General features: G+C 38.0%; 1 protein-coding gene across 1 annotated transcript in view; it reads right to left on the bottom strand.

The window, feature by feature from the left end:
• Window positions 1–6,815, bottom strand: part of LOC107038799 — a 97,383-nt gene extending 90,568 nt beyond the window's left edge. The window contains exon 1 of the mRNA XM_015258082.2: window positions 6,515–6,815. The gene's annotated coding sequence lies outside the window, so the exon portion shown is untranslated. The remainder of the gene's footprint in view (window positions 1–6,514) is intronic.
• Window positions 6,816–14,916: the final 8,101 nt, after the last annotated feature.

Below are 14,916 nucleotides of genomic sequence, written 5' to 3'. Positions count from 1 at the left end.
TCAAAAGTATGTGGAAAAAGTGAAAACTGAGAACACCGTTTTTTTGGCCCCAGCCAAAGGGTCCGATTTTCGGGTTTTCCGGGGCAAGTGGATTTTCGCCAAAATCGAATTTTTTAGCCGGGTGAACGTTGATTCCAACTATTTAAGCGCCGGGCTAGTCAGAACTGTTAAAAGTATGTGGAAAAAGTGAAAACTGAGAAACCGTTTTTTTTGGCCCCAGCCAAAGGGTCAGATTTTCGGGTTTTCCGGGGCAAGTGGATTTTCGCCAAAATCGAATTTTTTAGCCGGGTGAACGTTGATTCCAACTATTTAAGCGCCGGGCTAGTCAGAACTGTCAAAAGTATGTGGAAAAAGTGAAAACTGAGAAACCGTTTTTTTTGGCCGCAGCCAAAGCGTCAGACTTTCGGGTTTTCCGGGACAAGTGAATTTTCGCCAAAATTGAATTTTTTAGTTGGGTGAATGTTGATTCCGACTTTTTAAGCGCCGGGATAGTCAGAACTGTCAAAAGTATGTGGAAAAAGGTAAAACTGAGAAGTCGTTTTTTTTTGGCCCCAGCCAAAGCGTCAGATTTTCGGGTTTTCCGGGGCAAGTGGATTTTCGCCAAAATCGAATTTTTTAGCCGGGTGAACGTTGATTCCAACTATTTAAGCGACGGGCTATTCAGAACTCTCAAAAGTATGTGGAAAAGGTGAAAACTAAAAAAAAAAATTTTCACTGGGAGCCACACGGTCAGATTTTCGGTTTTTACTTGGAACAAGGGTCTGATTTGTTAACACTTTCATTTTTTATTTGGACAATGCATGCAATCGGAGGGGCAAGAGTGGCTAGAATAGATTCTGCAACCTTCTCCGCTTACTGTTGGGTAAAAATGTCAAGACTCCGCATACATGCATCTCCCCTCCACCCTCCCGTGAAATGTCGATTTTCGAGATTAAAAAAAAAACAATAATTGCATTTTTTATTTCAATCACGCATGAGTACACAGGGATATGAACGCAGATTTAATATAGGCCCATAGAATTACGGGGACCGGCAAGGATTTGGAAAGTCTGAATGCAAGTCCTGCTTACACCTAACAAGTGCTGAAATGGGACATAACCATAGGTAGAAAGGTCTCGGAAGCACTTGGGAAGAGGCTTCCCAAGACCTATCCAGTTCTGAACGGAAAGACCTAAGGAGAATTTGTCAAGTCCAATTATTCGACTCGGGATCGAATTATAGTCAAAAAGTCCTCAACAATTTTTCATGGGTTACCGTAACTATGGCCGGAGAAGTAATTACTACAATGGAATGTAGTTATTGCAACTATTTTATAGTTCTGCTCACGATAGATTTCTCGTGGTTACTTTTGAACTTTGGTTAGTTCAACTGCATTTTGATTTGCAAAAATTACGTTTGTTAAGTCACTATAATGTTATGTGCCGCATACAAAAAAAATCGTATCGTTCACCAAAATGTCTCAACTATTTTCTTATTGTAAATCGAACTTCAAATTTTTCTCTCAGTGCGGTAATCAGTGTAATCAGTCCCCTAATCCTGGATAATCGATTATATTTTGTAATTGCAGAGTCACCCAATTCGCCTGTGAATAGCCCCTCGATTAGAAAAATTCGAATCTTCAATTTTTAGCGGTCGCAGACGAATTCCACGTACAAAATCGGATTCCTGAGGAGAAATCACGCAGAAAATAATGTTTTTGAATTTTTTTTCGCGAAAAACGCAAATTTTTTTTCCGGGGTGAACCGCCTCTTAAATTGAAGCGTCTAAGATGAATCTTCACAAATTTAATTTCATCAGGTGAAGTATTTTTCATTTGTATCTTAAAGACTGCTGAGAATGAGGAGAAATGAAAACAAATCTTCAATAACGAACAGTTTTCTCGATTTTAATAACAATATCCCCGATTAAACAATATTTTTTTTCTCTCCATGTCCACGGTGCATAAAAAATCACATCATTTCTTCATTCATATCACTAAATTCCAATATGAATATTGAAATTAATTAAAATCTCTTGTTGTCTCATCGAAAGCCAAACAGAACAGAAACTCCATCGAAATTGCCCGTAATTATTGATAAGCAATTGTTCTCTCCTTCCTTCACACTAATAAGCGACCATCAATTAATTTTTTCCAATTGAAATATCGGAATTGAAATCCTTGTTGCGATTCGCAACTTAATAATATTGGTTGTTGGGGCCTTAATGGATTTGACGATCGAACGTGGTGCGGAATTTAAAAAAGAGATGATAAGTTTGCGCCTGTCGTTCTCGATGTGAGGGAAGAATGGAATAAATTCAGTAGCGAAGTGGTAAAATGGTTCAAGTCGATTTTGGCTATTGGTCAGTTTTTAATAAATATCTCGAAATCGAAGGGAGATAGCAAAATTTTTGTTCAAACCTTTTTGTAGCACTCTATTGGCTCTACAAAAAAGGTAATTACGAAAATATCGCAATCTCCCTCAGATTCGGAGATATCTCTCGAAAGCTAAGAACTAAATCGACGAATCATTTTATACCGCTTCGCTACTGAATTAGTCTAACGATTAATTAGAATAAAAATACCTAGTGTTATAAGTTTAATATGAAAACAAAATGAAATGAAAATTTACAAAATTAAATAATAAGTTTCTCATCTGTCTCCTAAAAATTACTGACAATGAATAAAAATGAACAAAAAAGATTAGTAACAATAATATTGATGAATAGAATTTGAAAAAAATCTTTTTCGCTTTTCAACGAAACATAATACTCTTCATTTTCCGAACAATATTCCTGCTTCAATAGTGTTTTTCTTGCCTGCTTTTTGTCCATGGCGCATGAAAAAGGACATAATTCATTCATTCAAATCACCACACCCCAATATGAAAATTTAATCTCCCTCTGTTATCTCAATGAAGCCAAAGAGAACAAAAGCTCCATCAAAATTTCCCAGAATGATTGGTAAACAATTGTTCTCCCTCTTATTCACAATACCAACAACCATCAATGAATTTTTTCCAAATGGAATTGACCTCCTTTTTGCAATTCCGACCATCACATTTGTTGTTTGGGATTGTGACTACATAGACGATCGAACGTGGTGCGCAATTTAAAAACGAGATGATATGTTTGCTCTTGTCGTTCTTGATATGAGTGAAGAATGGCCTAAATTAGTCTATCGTTTTATTACAATGAAAATACAATAGGCCCAATGTTGTAGGGTCAATTTGAAAACAAAATTGAATGGGAATTCGCGAGATTACACTGATAGAAAGCATTAGTTATTGTTTACAAATGGATTTGGTTGGAGTCGGTGTTGACAAATGCATATTTGAGGAGCCTTGGTGATTCGGTGATATTCAACTCTAACATTCGTTAATAGTTAACGAATATCGTTTGAAATAAAGGAATCATTTTATCAGTTTAAATTCTACGCAAAGAAAAACCTAAACGTAAATTACGTTTCTGTTATCGTAAAAAATTATGTGTTTATGGTTTCACTGCATAAACGTAATTTACGAATGCAAGACCGATGATTTTTTTCGTATTTTATGTTAACTTATTATCAATAATTAATGATGAATTGTCGATCAAAGTACAACGATTCTTAGAACAAAGAGGGAGGATCAGAATGTTAGAGTCAAAAAATGAGAATCAGAACATAAAGATTGAAAAGGAAGAGTCAGAATATAAGGTTCAAAAATTGAGGGTTAGACAATGAGAATTAGGATATAAGCATTAAATAACAACTATCAGAATATAACAGCCAAAATAAAAAACCTGTATGACAAAATTCTCTAGAGAATTTGAACTATAGGATCTTATAGTATTCTTATAGCATTTCTTATCGGATTTCCTATCAGGTTTTTCCTATTGGATTTCCTGCAGGCTGCCTTATAAGATCTGCTATAGGATATCCTATAAGAGTTTCCTGTAAGTTCCCTATAAGAGTTTCAATAGGATTTCCTATGAAATTTAGGGTCATAAGGGTCAGACTGAGGGTCAAAAGAGTCATAGGGGGGTCATATAAGGGTCATATGAGGGTTATATGGGGTTCATAAACCGGTTATATGGGGATCATGTGGGAATCATATAAGGGTCATATGTGGGTCATGTAGGGGCCATATTGGGGTCTCATAGAGAAATATGCGTGTCATACCGAGGTCATAAGAAGCACATATAGGGGTCATATGAGAATCAAATGACCTTCATATGATCCTCCTGATTCCCATATGACCTTCATATGACCCTCCTGATTCCCATATGACCTTCATATGACCCTCCTAATTCCCATATGACCTTCATATGACCCTCCTGATTCCCATATGACCTTCATATGACCCTCCTGATTCCCATGTGACCCCTATATGACATCCATGTGGCCTTTATATATCCCTATGATCCTTATATGATTCTGATATGACCCTGTATGACCCATATACGACCCCCGCATGATCCCCACATGACACATTAGACCTCATTATGACCCTTACACCCCTAAATTTTATAGGAAATCCTGTTGAAAATCTTATTAGAAATCCCATAGAAACTTCTATAGGATATCCTATAAGAAATACAGTAGGAAAAACCTGATAAGGAATCCTATAGGAAATCCTACCTGGAAAATTCTATGGGAAATGCTCGAATTGTCCATAGGGTTTCCTATGCCCCCTTAGGACCTTTAGGGCCATAAGGGCCATAAGGGTCGTAAGGTACAACAAGGCTACAAGTGTCAAAATCCCTTATTTGATTATTTGATTATAAGTCTATTTGACGTTACAAGAAGGGGTAACGGAGGTTACCCCGGATCTTTGTGCCCCTGCGGCCCCTTGGGACCTTTAGGGTTATAAAGATCCCAAGGTACAACAAGGTTACGAGGATCAAAATGGTCAAAATCCCTTATTTGATTATTTGATTATACGTCTATAGGATGTTACAAGAAGGGGTAACGGAGGTGATCTTTGTGCCCCTGCGGGCCCTTGGAACCTTTAGGTTAATCAGGGCCATAAGGGTCGCAAGGTACAACAAGGTTACAAGGGTCAAAAGGGTCAAAACCCATTATTTGATTATTTGATTATAAATTAGGAAAATAGGAAATGGTCGAATTTTTCATAGGATTTCTTATAGGGAATTCTATAGGATATGCTATAGGAAATATGCGACAGGGACAGAATATCGGAGTCAAAAATTGAGGGTTAGAGGAAAAGGATGAAGCGATGATAAGACCTCATTCTTTCACCTTTACATTCTGCCTCCCTCTCTTTGATCCTCACTGCCTGATCCTTACTTTTTCCCCTTATATTCACACCCTCATTTCCTCACCTATGTTTTCTGACCCTCGCCTGTTGATTCTCAAATTCTGACCATGTTTTTTGATCCCTGATATTCTTAAAATGAATCATGATTTGAAATTTGAAAAAAGTGATTGCAAGTGTAAAATACGGTGTTGTTTCATAAATTACGTTTTATTAAGGTCATAATTTACTTTTTTATTTTGACCGTAAAATATGTGTTTTTGAAGCCGAAATTCCGATTTTTATGATCGAAACATAGCCACCAGATATTATATTCGCATTAAGCGTTAATTACCTCTAGGTTTTTCTGTGTAAATCGAATAGAAATTTTTTCTTCTCTGCTCTGTTGAAAATTTTCCACTGAAATTTTCGGTAAGAGTCTTGAAAATTTCTAACAATGTAATGTCATGGAAAAATCCGTGGGAATAGAAAATTTCAATTTAATTATTCCGGAAAAATGAAAAATCGGGAAAATTTAGAGACACCTCTCCTTGAATTCTAGATTCCTCTGAATTTTCAGGGAATTTCGCAGTGAATATTCATTTTCACTGGCAAATTCATATACATTGTGAACAAATCATTTTTATGGTGGAAAATTGATTATTCACAAATTATTTATAGCAAATGATATTTTTTTTTTAAATTGCAATTTAAAAATGATTTCATCAATTTTCCTCCAAAAGTAAAATTTTCAATTTTTTTCAGATATTTAAAATGTTTTCTAACGGTTCAATATCAAGATTCAAATTCGAACTTGCAAAGTTTAGATATTAAAATCATTGTAAAATGTCCGGAAACTTAGCGTCAAACGGGGTTAAAGTGAAAGCTCTGATGTTCGAGTACAAACATAGAAAGACATTGCATTGAAGAAAAAATAGCGAAAGTACACGGATATCAATGAGCAAAAATAAAAACAATGATTAATAAAAATGATATTATTGCAGTAAATGTAAAAATAGGGGAGGGTCCGGCGAAATGGGACGTGGTGAGATCTTTTCCACTCGTCAACATCTTCATTTATAAGTGAAGATATTGACAACTATAGAAGATCACGAAACGTCCCATTTTGTTATTGTTATTTGATATTGTTCTCTATTTTTGAACGAGAAAAATGTTCACCATTTTAGACAAAATATCCTTGATTCAACAATGTTCATCTTCTGTATGTTCATGCTGCATAAAAAATGACATTTACTCATGCATTCAAATCATCAAACCCCAATATGAAAATTCAATCTCACCCTGTTGTCTCAATGAAAGCCAAACAGAACAAAAACTCCATCGAAATTCTCCATAATGACGGGTGAACAATTGTTTACCCCCTCATTCACATTCACAAACTTTCTCAAACTAGTTTCTCATTAACTATCCACCAACACACTCCAATAAGCCCATAAACACTAGGATTTAAAGCGGACCTTATGAACTTGGCACAATCTCTCGAGCCGTTGAACCAAGAAAATCATAAAAATGACATGTGTAAATTTACGAGAGCATCCGGCGGTCGATTCTATGGCCCATGATTTATATCCAACTGATCCAGTTGAGATCCACGAGAGAACTGAGGACGACGTGCACAACGTTCTCCCTATATACGAACCCCTCAAAACGCAAATAGGCGCCTGCGCGACCAAACAGTGACCGGTATGAATGCTTGTGTATGAATAACAATTTAACGCAAACGGTACATATTCAAAGGCGTCGTAGCTGTCGCTTGCCAATGCTCTCAATTGTTATAAACCGCGTTAATCAGAGTTCAGCAGGAGTTTGTGAAAGTGTTCGATAGGACGATTGCAACACGTGTGTGCATTTTCCATTTACTCACGCGAAAATCGATGAGGGAAAATCAATCCCTGCTCAGCGCATTTCACCCTTTTTTAAGGGTATTTTTTCCCTTTTCTACATAGGGAATGTAAAACCCGGTCTAGGGGTTATTCACGCCACGAAAAGAAAGATCATTCATAGATAAAGGTAAAATACTCCCGTTTACACTGAGATGAAAAGGTATTTTTGAGAAGTGCATCAAAACCTATTAAATCAATCAGGAAACGTAACTCATCATGACTCAAAAATTGACAAGAATTAATTGACACCCAAAAAGACAAGCTGTAGCGGCTCGCTCCATACATATTCATACACACACATGCGCTGACCACCGAGAGAAGATGATTGACAGGAGTACGAAACCCCTCGCGTCGTCTCACTCGCACTCATCGTGTCACGCGTATATTTCTGATTTCTTCCGTTTACGGAATTCGGGTGTCTTGCGAATCGGGAGACACCTCAGACAACAGTCGGTTGCAAACCTTATACTGCACGGAGCAAAATATTCAATAAAAATTACGTACCTTTTCCGTAATTGCGGAGCGAAATGTAGTTGTAGGAAATTTTACGGAACTATCACGGAATTTTTCCAGAGCGTTTCGTAATTTTTATCTGAATCTCCGGTGAATAATTACGATACCGTCACTTAAATTTTCTGAGTCGATTCCGTAATCGGCGAGTGAATTGTAAGTTCTGTAATTTTTACTGAACATTTCTCTCCGTGTGGATCACTTCTATCTTTTCTTTTGTATCCACTTTTAAACGTCTTGTAAATATACTGTGATTAGTTAATTAAATCGCCTTTGTTAGTGGATTGAATCTTTCCAGAACAACCTCAATTTCTGCAAAGCTTCATTTTCAGACTCATAATCTCAAAACGAGACCTTTTAAAGTCTGCACTTTAGATTTTCAAATGTTTAAAATTAAAATTAGGGGAGGGTAGGGCAAAATGGACTCACTTGCTTTTTCATTTATGAAATTCTTCGAAATTTTAGTGAACCTGTCTTTGTGATAGCACCGAAAAGTGAATTCAGTCTCAGATGTGTGTAAGATGGACTCATTACGTGTGTGGATTAATCCAGACGATTTTAGATTCGAGTATAATGATTGCGCATAAAGCTTAACATGAAAAAATGATTCTTGTTATTGGAAAATGGATCTAATTATTGATTTGTTAATTTGATTATTCTGTTATTTTTACGTACTTTTGAGGGGAAAAAAATCTTGCTGCGAGTTTGGAAAGTCAAAAATATGCGTTCCCCAATTTCTGAAATTCCAAATTGAAATGGTCCATTTTGCCCTACGTTCCCCTCTAGAAATTATTTTATAGTTATAATGTAGACTCTACGTAGTAAAGAGACGAAAAGCCGTTGTTCATAACTCCCATTTTCTCCATGTAGATTAAATGTTATAAACAACTGGTGCCAAAGTGTTTAGATTCTATTATTTAGCGTAAACAGAATAAAGGACTGGACGAGAGCAATGAATGACTATTTTTGTCATTCCGGCCGTAAGGCAGCACTTCGCGGACGCTATGGGTTCCTGAATCGCTGCCTGCGGCCGTTATGTCAAAAAAATTGTTCGTCATACAGCCGAAAAATAGTTTTTGCCATTCCGGCCATGAGGCAGCGCTTCACAGACACTAATACGCGTCCGTGAATTCCTGCCTACGGCCGTTATGACGAAAAATATTGTTCGTCACACGGCCAAAAAAAATTCAAGCTCATACGATTGCAAATCCATATTAGCCAGAAAAGTTTGTTTCGGCCTAATGACAAAATGAACTATTACATCACACTGCCGACAATCTATTTCCTGACAGATGTGACTCTAACCCCCGCCTTCGGCTCGGACTGTAAACCAACATTCGTCGGAAAATGGCCCACTTTGCCGGCTTAATTATGAAGTGTAGTATTTTAAGATTTTCTACAAATCTTGACACACTAATTTGTTTGCAGAGAAGCTTGAGGAAAATATCCGATTAATTTTGAAGGTCCAATGGTATTCGGAACATAATTTGTGGACTTTGAATCTGATCAAGAAGAGTGCAGAGTGCAGTATTACGATATTTGACAGGTATTTGGTTAAAAAGAAAATCGCAAAGCTGAGAAAAAATATTCTGTTGTCGTACCCCTTGACCTCCAGAACTATCGGATATTCCGTGAAAGCTTCGTCGTGAACGGGTGAAATTGTCAAATTTTGCAAATTAAAAAAATTTTTCTACAAAAATTGACAGACTCGTTTCTGTCGAGAGGTATTCAGAGAATAATTAACTCATTCTAATCATTTATTTCTGATTTTGGCCGAACAGAATGCGGTATTCGAGGTTACGTGACACGCGGAGAGAAATATTCAGTAAAAATTACGGAACAATTCACGTAATCCGCAATGGGAACTCGTTTTCTGGTAATTTTTATATGCATAGAAGGGAAGAAACCTGAAACGTTCAGTAAATTTTCAGGTTCATCACCGAACAAAGTACGAAACTGTCACGTAATTTTCCCCGAAGAAGTAAAATCTTACACAAACTTCCCGACTTATTATGCCTCCAAAATAACAAATTCTTGAACGTTCAACAATTTTATGAAGCTGGTGACTTATTTCTATGTTCCGTTCCGTAAAATTTTTCAATCGTTGGGGAAAAATTACGGAACAACTTGTCCCCACAGCGGTGAGTCATCAGACGGGTGGTTAATTTTTACGGAAGAAATCGTAGAATTTATGTGGCGATTCGTACAATTTCAGTTCCGACTCATACTTTTTATTGAATTTTACTTCGCTCGTGGATTACATTTCGAAACGTAATTTTTACGTTTTTTTTCTGGTAATTTTTATTGAATTTTTCTCTCTGTGCACTTTTCATCGAAATATGGAGAATAACTGTCAAAAGAAGGGAAAACAAAATGGCCCGATGAATTACCCAAATAAAACTGATGAAAAGGTATCACGTGACTCCGAATACTGCACTCTAATTGGTCGTAATCGGAAATAAGAAAATCATCAAAATTTTTACTGAAATACTGATGTGGATGTACTTTACAGCATCAAATCCAGCCAGAATCCGATGATCAGAAATTATCAAAATATTATCTCCACTCCACCGCAAAACGTCAAATACTGTATTTCGATTGGTTCACATTCAGATGGAGGCGTAATCAATATTATCGAATTGAGTGAATGAACATTCTTTACTCACTATTCAATCTAAGAATTTTTTCCCTTTGTGTTTGTAGATTATTTTCCACTGAATAGAATGAATGTTTCAATTCCTCTGAAACATCCCATTATATCATGATAGCCCAGAAAAACGTTTTGTTACTCATTCTCATCGTCGGAAAATCCTCTCGAGTGGCTGTTGTTGATTCATGATACGGGCAGGCTGAATTGAGCGGGTTCTGAGAAGCGTTTGGTTGCCTCTATTATGTCAAATGCTGCGGCATTTTGGGTCAACTATTGTCTTGGATCGATTTCCAACGGGGGGGCGGTATTAATATCCCTTTATTCTCAGAGTTGCTTGAACTCATTTATGAGTTTTGTCTGTGTATCTTTGGTCTGGAGCATTTAAGAATCGCTGGATGAATTGAAAGCGTTTCATCGTTTTCATTATTTCTCCTTCGCCCGTCCTTCGAAATGATCCTGAGTAACGAGAATGAAAAAATTTCACAGAAAAACCGAGCGAATCCGCTAGAAAATTGGATTTCCATTGAACTTTCGATTAGTTTTTGACCCATTCTGTTGAAATTTTCAATAGAAAGTTTCGATAGGAAAAGTCAATAGAATTGGACTTTTCTGTACAACTTATTCTATTGAGATATTTCCCATACAATTTCCACGGCTCAAATTTTCCAAGTTTTTTTAATTTTCTTGATATAAAAATAAGCAGGGGTTTGAGGCTATCCGACAGAAGGCATGTGACCATTAGTTTTTGCGTCATTAGTCTCTTTCTTTTTTTATTTCTACCAAGTCCATTGGTAGTAAGCTTCCAAATGGGTCCGTAGCAATTCCCTATCCTTGTGACAGGCATGCAACCACAACCATATACTGCAGGGTATCTACAGGAAAATATTCAACCGTTTAATAAAATAGATTTATATAAAAAGTTAACGCCCGATCGAGGATTTGGTTCCGATTGGACGTACACAGGTCTTTCAAGATCTCTCCAGACCTAGATTGAACTGGTAAGTCCTAATCAGTTCTGCGACGTACTTTTCCGGAGACCTTTCGAATCCTCAGTTCTTTTCGGCCCTGAGAAGTCCTCTATACTACCGAGACCTCGGGATTTCACGAGGGAGTTGAGGGGAAGGCATGTATGTGGAGGGTTGAAATTTGTAGCCAACGAAGAGAGAGGGTTGCAGAATATATTTTAGCCACCCACATCTCTTCATTTGCAGGCAGTGTTTGAATAAAAAATAGTGAACGTTGAATCTGTATTTATTGACCCCCTAATGCCAATGAAACCCTCGGAGGTGACAAAAAAGACGAAATTTTTTTTCAATTTTCACGTGGGTCAAGGGTCAGGGTGAAAGTCGATTTTCGCCAAAAGTGAATTTTTTCGTCAAGTGAAGGCTGATTCTGTATTTTCTAACGATTCTGATGAAACCCCCCGAGGTGCGACAAATGTCGAAATAAAAATTTTTGTTTTTTACCCGGAGACAGAGGGTCAGATCTTGGATTCTTCCAGGGGGAACGTCGACTTTCGCCAAAATCGAATTTTTTAGCCGGGTGAACGTTACCCTTGGGTTTTCCTCTCCTAGAGCCGTAACTTAGTGGGCGATTCTTGGATCAAAGCCAGTGGGCGATTCTACCCTGGTCGAGATCATCCGCATACCCTGATCAAGTGGGTGATTCTACCCTTGATCATCCTTACCTAAATCCGTGTGGGCGATTCTACCCTTGGGTTTTCCTTTCCTAGAGCCGTAACCTAGTGGGCGATTCTACCCTAGGCCAAGGCACTCCTTGGATCAAAGCCAGTGGGCGATTCTACCCTGGTCGAGATCATCCGCATAGCCTGATCAAGTGGGCGATTCTACCCTTGATTATCCTTACCTAAATCCAAGTGGGCGATTCTACCCTTGGGTTTTCCTCTCCTAGGGCCGTAACCTAATGGGCGATTCTATCCTAGACCAAGGCACTCCCTGGATCAAAGCCAGTGGGCGATTCTACCCTGGTCGAGATCATCCGCATACCCTGATCAAGGGGGCCATTCTACCCTTGGATTTTCCTCCCCTGGAGCATGGACAATGGGCGTACTACCCCAGGGGTGGTTAAAGATAGGATACCTATACCGGTAGGGCTCTAACCCGGTGCAGTGTTAGGTTGACTGAGAACCAGCGGGTGTACTGCCCCGGGGACGGTCACGTAGGATACTCTGTTCTGGTGGGGCTCTATCCCGTGACGGCGTTAGGAAACTAGAACCGGTGGGTTATGCTCCCGGGACAGTTTCAGGGCGGGTACCAGAAGGCAGCAGAGATCTAGGAATAGGATCTAGGTCAAAAGATCCTCCGCCAAAAAGATCCCCTACGAAATGATCCTCCAAATAGATCCCCAAACAAAAAGATCCTCAACAAAAAGATCCTCGACAATTATGGCGATCGATAATCCTACGTAGCCAGCTCGGAAACCAATGCTAAATCCCCACTATCGAAAATTCCAAAATCACGATGAAACGTGCGAGCCAGGAGACATAGCAGTAGCGCAATAACAACGAAATATACAACATGCCTCTCAAACTGTTTCCAAATCACAGAGCAAATAATATAACAATTCATGTGATCATGTAAATCATGATTAAATTATTAACGTCACCAATGCAAACTTGACTTATATAAGTGAAATTTGAAAGTCCATTACAATGTTATGAAATAAGGAGAGAAATTAAATAAAGAATTCTGAATACTATCAAAAATATATCCAGCTCAATCCCGACCACACTCCTTCCCAAATTTTCAAAATCGGGGATCTTTTCGACGAGGATCCATTGTGAAGAGATCTAATTGTCAAGGGATCTAAAAATTGGAATCTAATGATCGGGGATCTATTTACGAGGATCTTTTGACCGGTTACCTGTAGAAAGTACATAAAGAGAGGAAATCTGGCTAGGGTAAAGTAAAAGATGAAACATCAAAGGCTCTGATATTTCAGTATAGAAACTGGATTTCAGAAAAGATAAAAAATAAAAAAGGCTTTGATATTTCAGTATAGTACTGGATGTCTTGGATAAGAATAGGAGAAAACTATTCTTGAAGTGAACCCAAAGGTTATGATATTTCAGTGAAAACTGGATTTCATAAATTAGTTTCGTAAATTCATTAACAATAACTCTTTGACTTGTCTAGGCTAAAACGCCATTGAGTTTTCGAAGCTTAAGGAAGCATTTGAACAATAAAGAGTAGAAAAGGGGAAACTTGGGCAACCCGCCCCCCTAAAGTTACGCAAAAATTGTTAACAAGAAGCTAAGGATATAAAAGGGACAATGTATCATTATTAGAGTTTAGAGTTGAATAAATATCATTATTATTTTTCGTTTAAATAAATATTTTTGCAGTAAGTTTTGTGTTTGTGCCAGTACCCTTCAAATTTGACGAATCCTGAAAAACCCTAGAGCTAAGAGGCATTTCACCGAGGGTATTCCGTTTCATTCGGTCTAGCACTGGTTGAACGCTTGTATTTACGAAATACGAAAGCAAGTGGTTCGTTACAAGTGATAACTGAAATTTTTTTTTTTTCACCGGGGGCCAAAGTATCAGATCTTGGATTTTTTCAGGCGAAAGTCGGTCAAAGGGTCACGCGGGCCAAAGTGTCAGATCTTAGATTTTTCCAGGGGGAAAGTCGACTTTCGCCAAAATCGAATTTTTTAGCCGGGTGAACGTTGATTCCAACTATTTAAGCGACGGGCTATTCAGAACTCTCAAAAGTATGTGGAAAGAGTGATAACTGAAAAAAAAATTTTTTCACCGGGGGCCAAAGTGTCAAATCTTGGATTTTTTCAGGGGAAAGTCGGTCAAAGGGTCACGAGGGCCAAAGTGTCAGATCTTGGATTTTTCCAGGGGGAAAGTCGACTTTCACCAAAATCGAATTTTTTAGCCGGGTGAACGTTGATTCCAACTATTTAAGCGACGGGCTATTCAGAACTCTCAAAAGTATGTGGAAAAAGTGAAAACTGAAAAAAAAAATTTTTCACCCGGACCCGAAGGGGTCAGATCTTGGATTTTTTCAGGGGGAAAGTCGGTCAAAGGGTCACAAGGGTCACGAGGGCCAAAGTGTCAGATCTTGGATTTTTCCAGGGGGAAAGTCGACTTTCGCCAAAATCGAATTTTTTAGCCGGGTGAACGTTGATTCCAACTATTTAAGCGACGGGCTATTCAGAACTCTCAAAACTATGTGGTAAAAATGATAACTGAAAAATGTTTTTTTCACCGGGCGCCAAAGTGTCAGATCTTGGATTTTTTCAGGGGAAAGTCGGTCGATAGGTCACAAGGGTCACGAGGGCCAAAGTGTCAGATCTTGGATTTTTCCAGAGGGAAAGTCGACTTTCGCCAAAATCGAATTTTTTAGCCGGATGAACGTTGATTCCAACTATTTAAGCGACGAACTATTCAGAACTCTCAAAAGTATGTGCAAAAAGTGTAAACTGAAAAAATTTTTTTTTTCAGATTTTCAAAAGGTCAGATTTTCCGTTTTTCCATGGGGAAAAGTCGAATTTCGCAAAAATTGAATTTTTTAGCCGGGTGAACGTTGATTCTAACTATTTAAGCGACGGGGTATTCAGAACTCTCAAATGTAATTGGGAAAAGTGAAAACTGAAAAATCAGGCCCGGTC

The sequence above is a fragment of the Diachasma alloeum genome, unplaced genomic scaffold (assembly GCF_001412515.2).
Source record: "Diachasma alloeum isolate Michigan unplaced genomic scaffold, Dall2.0 Dall_scaffold_00288, whole genome shotgun sequence".
Classification (NCBI taxonomy): domain Eukaryota; kingdom Metazoa; phylum Arthropoda; class Insecta; order Hymenoptera; family Braconidae; genus Diachasma; species Diachasma alloeum.
Note: the sequence above shows the minus strand (reverse complement) of the source record. Positions and strands in the feature narration are given on the sequence as shown.